Genomic DNA, 12065 nt, shown 5'->3' with positions numbered 1-12065 from the left:
CCAAGTTCTAAGTAAATGTCCTTACATCTATGAAACAATAAAAGTCTAAATGAATACTGATATGAAATCGAAACCTGCAAATCACCTGGAACTGATTCGCAGTATAACTTGACATTTCAGCACTTGCTGCCTTTGCAGTGTATGCTAGCAAGATCTGTATTTATATAGCAAATCAATATGGCTCCCTCAGGAATAGCACTCCCATGTAGTGTAGATACTCAGAGGTGTGAAATATCTGACATTAACATTTATTAATGTTAAAGCAGTAATTATCACTGTTGTGGAAGTGAGCTGGAGCAGATCTATCATTAGTCATTGAGAAGACTAATCAGAACCCACTGTGAATGTTTTGAGGAAATAGTTTCCAGCGCAAACATATGCACTAGAATTGTGGCTCAACAAAATTAGTACACCCTGCAACAGTTGCAAAATGGTGGCTATGCTATTTATGGATAGGAGAAAACATAAACGCATTATTGGGAACAGCGTGAAATACACCAACAGAGGTTAAAATGGAAAGGATTCAAATACGACGTATTACATTATTGGCATTTACTTGAAAGGATTTGTAATGCTGTGGGAAGTTTATGCATTCTGTGTGAGGACCCTTGATGTTTTCGGTATTTTATTGGCATCATCAGTAGGCCTGGTCTGCGTAGCTTTGTATCTTGTCAGACTTACCTGTAGAGTCCCTGAATAAATAATACATGAAATATCAAAATCACGTTGAAGTGCATGAATGGAGAGGTGAAAACGTATTATCATAGAAAATCAGATAATGATAAGCAGGGACCACCTAAAACATACCTCTCAGTTAGTAAAGTTGTCTAAAATAGTATAGCTATTTATTCATAGGCTCCCTTTCTAATCTTGTTTTGCAATCAGTTTTAGTGCAGAACGGTTATTGGCAATGGTTTGCTGAAACCTAAGGAGTCTGCCAAATTCCCTCAAGTGGGGTCAACACAGTGTGGGAGAGATGAGCATGGAAATTAGGGGGGGTGGTGTATGGGGTGGTAGCAAGAGGGGTTAGCAAAATCTGTTCTAAATTTCAGTTTTAGAAATCAAATCAGCTATACGAGGGAATTTACTCCTGATACATGCTCCAGTATTAGCTGGACTGAGAAAATAACAAAATTTCCATTCATTAGCACAAAGGTACCACACTTTTTAATGTGACAGCTTTGAGGACATGCCCCAGCTCCTTGTGTGGAGGGAAGGCCAATGGGCATGCTTAGATTACCTTGAAGCCCTGCGTTATATACTCATCACATTCTGTTTCCCCAACATAAGCTATATCATTGGATTTTCATTTGATACAGAGCATCAGATACACTATTTTTACTCTGATTTATATTTAGCAGTACTCCATATGACTACCATATAGATTTATATAGGTTCCTCTTGAAAATGTTAAGACTTGACTGATAAAGATTGAGTCTTTATGAAGATCCAAGTTACTTGCCTCTGAAATTAGCAGTGCTGAATCCAGTTTCATACAACTGCCCTGCCAAACTGTTGGCTGGCATGGATTTAGGCTGGAGTTTCTACTCTTGGTCCTTAGCTGCCCTTGCTATGTAGCTAAACAGGCTAAGGTCACTTTCTGTGTAATCATTAGTAACTAACGACAGACACTTGCGATATTAAGTGTCTAACTATTCTCTACTTGATGAGCCAACTGACATGCTGTGGGACTTTGCTGGCACAGCTATAAATTGAGATCAATCAGAGGTTCTGTTTAAATGGGTTGAGCAGTCAGGGGATCATGCCTGTCCAGGAATGCCTATAGCTGACCATCTGTGAGTTTCAAGAGTCCACATAGTTGATCATCGTGGCCTATCTAGAAGTGTCTTCACTCAGGCTACACTGACTGTCCACAGTGCTGTAGCCAACAGGCTGAACTTGGGAAAAGTATGAGGAAGGACTAGAAGCTAATAGCTTGTTATCCAGTCAGTTCCTTGTTGGATGCTTTGTCCTTTAGGGAAGCTCAGCAGATACAGAGAGAAAAACAATGCATCCCTAGTATCCCAAAAGGATCCCAGTTATTGTCTCAAGATGATGGGATCTTATGACCAAGGCCCACTGTAAAAATTTAGATTCCACTCACTAAACAGAGGCTCTGGGCTCAAACTTGGCAAGCCATATTGTGGGGGGGGGGGGGATAAAACTTTCAATCACCCTGGCAGTTGGCACCTTACTGTGTGCTCCCAAGGGAGGGCAGATTATGGAACACAGCCAGATGAATGGTCCTGAGCTCCCATGTATGCATGTGCACCAGAGTCCACGGAGGACTCCATGGCTCGGTGACCCCCCTGCTGTCGGGCACCACTCCCCAGCCAATCAAAAACTTGCCCATCAACAGCCGGAATCGAAAAGGCCATTCCCAGCAGAACCCCGCTGACGGGGACTTTATCACCATCACAGTGGGGTGCCGGTCCCACGAAGCAAAAAAAAGATCTCTGTCCATCTGTAGCCGACCTGTGGAGATCACCAGTGCCGTCAAAGCTTACCAGGCTAAGCGCTGTGCCACTCTGCTAGGCTGGGATCAGACAGACCACTCTGGACTGAGTTTAGAGGAACTGAGCCAGCAGATGCAGGTTGTTCTATGTGCTAAGGAGAAAACCAAGCTGGTCATAGCAGCTGATTGGTTGAAGGACACGATCCCTTAGGAGGTGCAAAGCACAGCCATCCCCTCATGCTACACAGGTGTTCATTCAGACTGGTCTGCTCCAGGCGTGGTTATAGGTGTTTTACCTAGAACAGAACCCAGTTTGCTCCTTGTTTTGTCTCTGCCATGGCTGCCACTTACATTGCAGTTTAAATTATACAGATGGCTTAAGGCCCAGTCAAACCATCAACATGAATGAGAGCAAACAAAGGTTATTCATTGGAAAGAACGAGGTAAAGGCAAAGTAGAAGGGCCATCGCTAACACACAGCCTGAGCGAAACAGCTAGTAGCTGTGCTTGACCTAGCTAAATGAGATGATAAATTGAAGATGAAACGATGTACATGGTAATCAGCTCTCACAATTTTTGAGCTGACATTTTTCTGACTAAATTCTGAGTTTGTACTCTCGCTGGATTTCTTGTGAGTCTGCATCACAGAGCACAACTGTGAAACGACTGGCCTTGCTGGAGCCACAGTCTGCAGTCAAACATACGTCATATGCATCACATTAGCTTAGCAAAGGCTATTTTTTCCAGAGCATCTTACACAGCTCTCTTTTGTTTCATGTAATCCTTTTATACAGCTGGATATTTACTGAGAGAATTTGAGGGTAAGTACCTACCTCAAGGGCACAGCAGCAGTGGCCCACCTGGGAATGAAACTGGCAATCTCTTTAGCTACAAGCCCTGTTCCTTAGCACTATGCCACAGTGCTGCCCCACATGTGATCAGCCCATGCTTGGGCACTTGTAGTTTACTTTTTTTTTTTTACTGTATTTGCGCTGAAGTCTCGCATAAGTACACAGCTGTAGTGTGGAGCATCTTACAGCAAGGCTGTCAGCTCTCTGCAACACCACTGCAGCAATACGCATCAGTATTTCTCCCATATGTTTGAGAAGTCTGCTATTCTGTCACAACAAATGGCTCCACTTCGCTAATAAAGACATGCAGATACAGATATGGCTACGGTGATGGCATGTGGATGAAATGAATTAGATGTCATAATAACAACTACGCCACTGAGAGTATTTAGATAGAAATCTATGAGGTGGATTTGGACTATGAGTATTTGCAGTTTTGTGGGTGGTATGTCTTATGTGGTTTTTTGCTTGTGCTGTACTCTGCCTCACTTGTAAGTCGCTTTGGATAAAAGCATCTACCAAATGAATAAATGTAAATCTAAATGTCTGATATTGAACAGACATCAAATAGCCATTTAAATAGTTACTTCCAGTACTTTGTGAAAGAGTTGAGTATTAGACATGACTTCTGAAAACAATGGCTTCATCAGTAGATGAATGAAAAAATCAGTGACATCACATTAAAAAATAAACCTACATTAGGAGGGGGTTCTTAAAATATGACACCAGCAATACACTTTAGAGCCTCAAGCTTGATGTTTTGTCAGTTTTTTATATTTCCTCAACAGCTGCTTTCAGACTTAGAAGCTAAGTGTGTAGCTGTTTCTTAAGTTTTTGAAATGAGCCCTCCCTCTGATACCAGGCTGGGGCATGGATAGAGTTTTGGGTTTAACACATGATTCACAGCTCCTCTGTTGGAAGCCATGGGTGATGGATGTGGGCAGCAAAGGAGACAGGTGTCAACAAATACTGATTGTATTGCCGTTTATAGTCCTGCTTGTTAATTCATAGTTGTTTACCCAGACTTGGAGACTCTCTGGTTCAACCGCATCTTTTGAAATGTTTATGACTCCGAGTATTTTCGACATATTTATTGGCGGCAAGTGCATTGTAATGTCTTCTATTTATTTAATGCAATTGTTCTGTGAACAGAGGAAAAATAAACAGACGGACTAAACATAAGATTCCTCTTTTTCGTCGCGGAACAAAGCGGGACGTTTTCACCGCGGAAAGTAAATTCTTTTGAAGTGGAACTAATGATCTGAGGGATAGTTCTCGTTGTCCTAACAACGCAGCTGAATTGGAATGAGCCTCCCTTTTTGTTGAAGATATGTTTTCTTTCATTCATTCAAAACTGATGATGATACTAGTTTCACGCCCTGTCCTCCCACATTGTCAATCCAAACTTTTTTGTCGAAAAGTCTTTACTTGGAGACGCCGAACACACGGCGGGTGACTCCTGGACTGTGACGTCAGCCTCGGCCTTCTGTCTCGTAGTCTTTACGCTTTTTAATACCGTTACATTGAAAAGAAAATAATCTCACACCAAATCTTCCACACCAACGCAGCTAGTGAATAGAACGACACTCCAGCCCTCTTCGTTTGTCTTTTTTCCTCCCCCTGATAAATAATGCAATTGTCACTTAAATGTAAAGACCTGTTTTAAACCGTAACTCATATTTATAGACTAGTTAGCTAGACTGTTATAATGTTGTCGTTATTTACGTACAATGACTGTTTATCGTTGCATTGCTGTTCTGTTTTAAAAACAGCACAAGTTTGCGGTCGACTACCCATTCGTTCGGCAGGCGCCATTTAAAGTCAAAGCGGCAGTAAGACTATATAGGCTACAATATACAGTAAGTAATTATCGTAAATATTTGTTATAGGGCCCATATATGGACTAGACACAATAATTACTTTATAGCTGCCCTTCGAAGAAACCGACATTTATAAAACTTGGCCATAATCCTGAAGAATCCTGCTTCAATGAAACGCACTTTCATGGGTGTCAAGGCCGTGTCCTTATGTTTTTCTTAAAAAAAATAGGGATACGACATTATTCTAACAAAGTTCCTCTACTAAAACAATGCAACGTGAGAAAAATTATTAGCATATTGATGCAATACCAGCATCATACGGGACCGCAAACTTCCTCAACTGCCACCTAGGCTGACAGATGATAGTTTTCAGCAGTAGAATTTATCTTATGCTGAATTTAAAATAAAGTCCACTAGTCACCCTGTATTTCAAATATCTGTGAATCTGTCCCGAAGGCTCCCGACAGCTTGGATGGGGTAATTTCAGTCTTCCTGGCCTTTCACTAAAGAATCCTATCTCTGAATGAGATACTTAATCACGTTCTTTGACTGCACCTTAGCCTCACAACCTAATAAACTTTTGGTCTTTTAATTTAAGTCCCGAGTAACCGAAGCATTTCACTGTCGCCACGGGGGGACCGAGTTCATGGAGCAGGCACGAAAAGTGAACTCTGCTCTGGCGGGGTTAGGAGGGGTTGTGCGGTGCAGTCATTGACCCAGAGGTTTTGGTTATATAAGCTAAAACAGAGAATGGTGGTGCTGATTTACGGATAATGTGTAAAAATATTTGCATGTTATAGTCTCAGCAATTGCCTTGGGGATTATTTTCCGTTCTTAATGAGATACTAGCTACAGTTTGTGAGAGACTGTTACACAAAAGTTATGGCCTGTCAGATACTCCCTTTACTTGATATGAAAGCTGATAATTAGTGTCCTGAAAAAATTATGAAGCAACAATACTCAGCTACCAACAGGTTATTTTCTGAATACGAGTTTTTGGGCTGTTCTGTGTACTTTTCTGTAGTTGCCTAAATGCTAGTTTTTTTGTTTTTTTTTGCTACTGTCATACGGCTGAATCCGAGACGGCGTAAAGGCACGTGTCATGTACAATATTAATAATATACTTTTTCTTTCATTTCTGTTTAGCCTATAAAAATGCATTAAAGCTCGAACTAGGCCTTGGAAAACCCAAAATTAAAAAGTATACATCTTCTGATATATATTGCGTAGGATTTTAATTGCGTGTGTAATGTTCTAAAAAATCTGACTATAGGCCTATGTGTTTTCATCAATACCTATATTTCATTGTTTCCGTAAGAGTAATACAATGAAGACCGAAAACGGACATAAATGCGTTGCGAAAGAAGTACCCGTAGCTAAATGTTTTGGGATTGCAGGCGACATGTATTCACGTACAAAGGTGATTTTTGTGCCGCCCTTCTTAGGTTCTCTTAGAGTCTAATACCATTTATGTATTATGTGTGTCACACACACACACACACACACACACACACACATATACGGTGGCAAAAATATAAAACGCTCTAACTTTGACAAACTGAACACATTTAATACAGGTTGCAAATTAAAGCATTTATGTAGGCCCAAATGCAAATGAGCTATAAAAAATAGGCTTGATAACCTTCTGACTGTATTAACACATATAAAATATATACAAAAACAGCTATGCATGTGTATTTGAAACTTCTATGTTTTGTTGAATAGTTTCTACAAGTGAATGAAGACAACTGTTTAATATCAGCGTTAAGTTATTTCGCATAACTTTCGAAAAGTGTGCCAGGGCTAACGAATGTAGCTAGTAATAAAGTGAGGAAAATCAGGATTAAAATGCGAAGAACACGTATACACAATTCATAACGCACGCCTCAATGACGTACTGTGGTGTCACAGACGGCTCGACAGTAATCAAAGTCATACACATTTTTTCTGCCTCCTACTCAGAACACTGAAGCGTCACAAGAACATGTTGTTCTCGGCTGCACACGAAAAGAGCATACACGCCAACGCACCCAATAAACACTCACATTTAGTGGCAGCTCATTTTAAAATAATTAATTTCAACCCTGTCTAAACGGTCTTATTCTATTGATTCTATATCAATTCCAAATGTCAATGTGTCACATGTACAGAATAGGCTAAGTGTAATGGCTTAGTTAAAAAAAACAGCAGTCAGCACGCAATGGAATGCCCCTCCCGGTACAAGGAGGGTTACTTGATGCCAATACATACACAAGCCTGTAAGCGACAGAGCACTCGGCCATTTTTCTGTGGTGATAAGATAATCAATTACCGACTCCTCGAACCAATTGGCTGTCACACTCTCATAATACTAAATAGCTGGAGAGGGAATGCTCCGTCATCTTTGATGCTAATTTCTGACAGCTACAAATGCATTTCTTACCGTGTTTGTGCATTTAAAAAATGAATTTCTCTCTGACTTCTGATTCTGCAAGTTTTGCGGCTGTACACCACAACAAGCATTAGAGCATGTTATTGCAGTGCTACTCCAACTAAATGACTTCTGAGTCGCTCTGATCTCTTTACTATAGTTTATGTCCTAACACAGTTCAACGTACCTTTTACTGTCTTATGCTTGGACAAACATTTCAAAATCGGAAGGAAATATATTATTTCTGATGTTATGCACTGTGCAGTAGCACATGAATGATTTTTCATTTCACCTTAATGAAATTGAGCATAAAATAGTAAAAAAAAAAAAACATATTTTGCTCGTTTCAACACTTCACAGAATAGTAATGACTTATACTACGTATATACGTGTCTGATTTTTTGCTCAGACAACCTAAGCGACGTTCTCTTCCCCTACATCAACCGAGCTCAATTCCATACTGGACTCAATCATTTGAGGACGCAGAGCAAAAGACCGTGTTTCTCTCAGAAGAGAACGTCTCCCTTGACAGCGCTCATATGTTGCGTATTGTCGGAAGCAAGCCTTCTAAAAGTGGATACCTCAGATATGGCATGCGCTTTGTGGGTGCCGGTGAAACTGTGATTAAACTGCTGTGCGCTCTGAGAGCAATAGTAGTACGTTCTCAGTGATGTCACGCAGGGGAGGGTCCCTCACCCCGTGACTGGAGAAGCAGGGATGCTATTCCACCGAGGCGGAAAAAAAGAAAGGGAGTATCTTGAAGTGTTTCTCGGGATGCGGAGACAAACAGGAACTAGTATCTGATTTGCATGGAACATGCCTTTCAGTTAGATGTTGCTGTCTGTGATAGTAGCAGAGCGCTAAGTGGAGCAACAGTTCCCATACGAATTCTTCAGATTTGGTTTCGCAAGCCTGAGACGCATTGGGATGCAGGATTATTTCATGAAAGGCATGCAGCCACGAAAAGAATAAGACGCGAAACTGTCAATTGATCAACTCCAAATGAACGCACTGTTAATTAATTGAAAAATTATCCCAAAAAAATGCCGAAAATCAATAGAGCAGATTTGTGTGGTTTTCGTTGGCATTGCCTCTGTTTGCCCAATTGTTTCTGATGGTTGGACTGGAGGTTTAATAAGGAGGTGCGTGGAAAAAAAATGAATGCGGCTTAAATGTTGACACTTCAAACAAGCGGGCATTTTTCATTAACAAACCATTTCCACGAGGACTCGCGTGATGCTTGCCTGGAAGTTGCAGAAATCCTTTGGCGCGCATGTGTTTTCTCTCATCCGTGCACGCCATGCGGTATCTGGTTGTCATTGTCACCACGGCAGACGGAGGACTGGGAGAATACACTTGGGTCGTGCCAATTGGCTGAGGGTTTTGAGGCAGACTCAGCACGATTCTAATCTTAATCGTTCCAGACATACAGGTCACTCTCGCGGCGATCGCAGTTTTATTTTTTTCCATTAAGGAAAGCTAAGATCCCAACTCTTAAAATATCAGCTGAGCCCATTTAGTCACCAGCAATCACTCGTTTAGCGCGAGAGCGGGTCGTGACCTCGCACCCGCATGCAACATAACGGGAATTTATGAAAGGTTTCGACCGATATAACAAGTGTATGCTATGTTTGTATTTTTACATTAAAATGTGTGTTGAATCAAATAAGTTTGGACATACGCTGTTATACAGACGACAATAAACCCAGTATATTATACGAGTGCCTAAATGCCAAAAACAGGCACGAGAGTTCACGGTAGACCATATGAGACATGAATACCTAGATGTTCCCCTAAAATGAGATGTAGCCTATTGTATAATTAGTGTATAGCTATTCTTAATACATTTATATAGAGTAAATAAAATTTAATTTTAGTTTAATTAATTCAATAACACACACTTGCACTTTAAATAAGTGAAGAAGTGGAGTAGCTGTTTATTTAGTGATTTTACAACAACGTGACGTAGACAGTAGGCAGGTGTTTGTGGAGCACTGCATATTTGGTCCCGATGAGTTTTGCGCTTTTTGAGAACGCTTTGCGGACCGTGGACATCTCGCCGACTTAAAGGTGCGTGGAGTAGCCTATAATTCTTTCCCGGTGCTTTCCGAATTCCCATTTAAAGGCCCAATCCCATTTCAAAGTCTCCCTACCAAGGCTCCTTTCACCACTCTCACCACAATCATCTCATTCTTCACAGGCAAGCTGAATAAAGGGGAAAAAAACCATGCTGCGCACCATCTATGCCATTTTCCACTCAGTAACGTCCTCCTTGCATCTAAAACGTTTGCCGTGACATTGTCAGGGAATCTAATGTCCCGATTGAACACGCAGTATGGAGTACAGTTAAGCATTCGACTGTATAGTTAAGAATACCTATACGACTGACGCAAACACGGCTCTTTCTACATATAGGTGAGAGGTCTTCGGGAATGTTCCTTACTAATACTTATGGCCCGCGCCATTTTCCTGACTGGGCAGGTTTTGCCATAATTCAATAAAGCCACGAGGAACTATCTACTTATAAGACATTTTGGTTTCGTTCATTTCATATCACACAGTTGCTGTTCTATGAATGTTGCATAGTTACCGGTCTACTCACCTTTGTATTGACGTCAATTTCAATTAATTCCTGACAGAACAACGTCAGATAAAAGATTGTTGACATACACATTGAGTAAAGACCTGAGTGCTCTCAACAAACATGACAGATTTATGTTTAATGGTGTCTTTAAAGTTGAGTAAAAGTAGAAGTGAAAGACAAAGAGGTGCCTCAATTAGCTTGATCTCAATTTTTATGATCTTTTATAGTGTTTGATTTCACTATTAAATGGCTGTCGCCCGCAAGATCAATATATTGCCTTGTTGTTTAACTGAAATGGGCTGCAAGGTGGGGATATTTCCATTGGCATCTTTATTTACTAATAAATGTCACAAACAGCTTAGGGTTACTTTTACTTTCGATCTCTTTTCTTTATTACTCATGTTTTGCAATACCACACACATTTTAATATGTACTAAAGGCCTCTGTTCCGATTGGATTTTATGTTGGTCATGTAGCTTTAATTTGATTATAAATGTATGTAGGTGTCCTTTCCTTTGACACAGACTTTCAGATAACATCGTGGCATAGCAGCTGTGTGTGGGCTTGGATATTAGTCCCTGGATTCAATCAATATTTCTCCTTAAATTTAAATACAAGTTCTCTTTTTTCATCAATGTATTTCAAATGACGTAATAAACAAGATTCATTACAAAAGTACACGCATTTATTTGTAAATGAAAGTTAGCGATGTATTTGATAGAATCCAGGAGTCTATTGTCTATTAATTTGTTTACTTTATTACAGATACGTATAGATTTGTAATAGCTTTGTATCCGTAAACATCAAATGATGAAACTCAATGTGCGATATTTTTACACATCTTTTCTGTGCCACTTTAAATTCAGAATGGCTTGCAATGTGCCTTCAGAAGTAACCCATCAATAAATATATGCATCTCTGTAGCCCTTGGTTATTACAGTACAAGGTTATGGTCCATGAACTGGTTAAATTGCACAGGCATTTGAAGTAACCCCCAGTTTACTTCGGTAGACTTCGTAGAGCTCGTTTAAAATCAACCGGTTTTTTATCAATCCGTCCATGACCAACACCGGTATATCAAGAGATCATTATTTGTGGGTCTTTTAAAGAATGCCCTCAGTAAATTGCAAGGCGAGGACTCAAATACACTGCGGTCTTAAAAATTTATATTGAAAATGTTTTTGATCTCGTAGCCTACTGCAAACACTTTCAGACGTCTGCAGGTCTCCTAGCAACCGCAAACAAAGGCAGAGCACATTTCGAGTTTCCCGCGGAGCGGCCGGTCAGACGGCCCCTTTGATCTTGCACTGGGAAAATAGCTGAGTGGGCACTGGGCACCACTGCCATTTTCTTTCATTTTCCCTCCAAAAAGCGGGTTGAAACGGCCGAATCTTTATCTGTTCCAAGAATCAACACCCCTGCAAATGATCCATGGGAAAATCGTTTATTAAAATGCTGTAGTTTGAGAAAGTTTTATATTCTCGTTTCTGCCATTTAGCAGGAGAAGGTAGCCAAATAAGAATATGTATAAAACTAAAAGGTGACGTTACTATATGTATGTATTATGGATATGGTCCTGGCCCAATCTTGCACCAGAATTACACATCAATTAAACATGCAAGTCAGATTGTACCTTAAAAATGGCCCAGAATTCTTCCATAATTGCATACGGTTTTTTTTTCTCACCACCATCCACCAAAGTAAAGCTTTGTGCTTTTTTGATAGATTTAGAAACTACTTATCTCCTAAGAAACTACGGACGCCTGGAGCTACCAGACAAATAGCAGAACCGCTGTGCATTTTTGGGGTCACGGGGCGCCCACAGAGCCATCCTGTTTGGAATTCGACATAAATCAAGGCAAACATACAAAACATTTTTGAAGTTAATGCTCACAGAGACTACAGGACTTTTGAAACAGCCCTTCTGGGGAAAATGCACATAGAC

This window comes from Megalops cyprinoides, chromosome 16 (assembly GCF_013368585.1).
Source record: "Megalops cyprinoides isolate fMegCyp1 chromosome 16, fMegCyp1.pri, whole genome shotgun sequence".
Lineage (NCBI taxonomy): Eukaryota > Metazoa > Chordata > Actinopteri > Elopiformes > Megalopidae > Megalops > Megalops cyprinoides.
The sequence above is the reverse complement of the archived record's forward strand: the minus strand, read 5'-3'. Positions refer to the sequence as shown.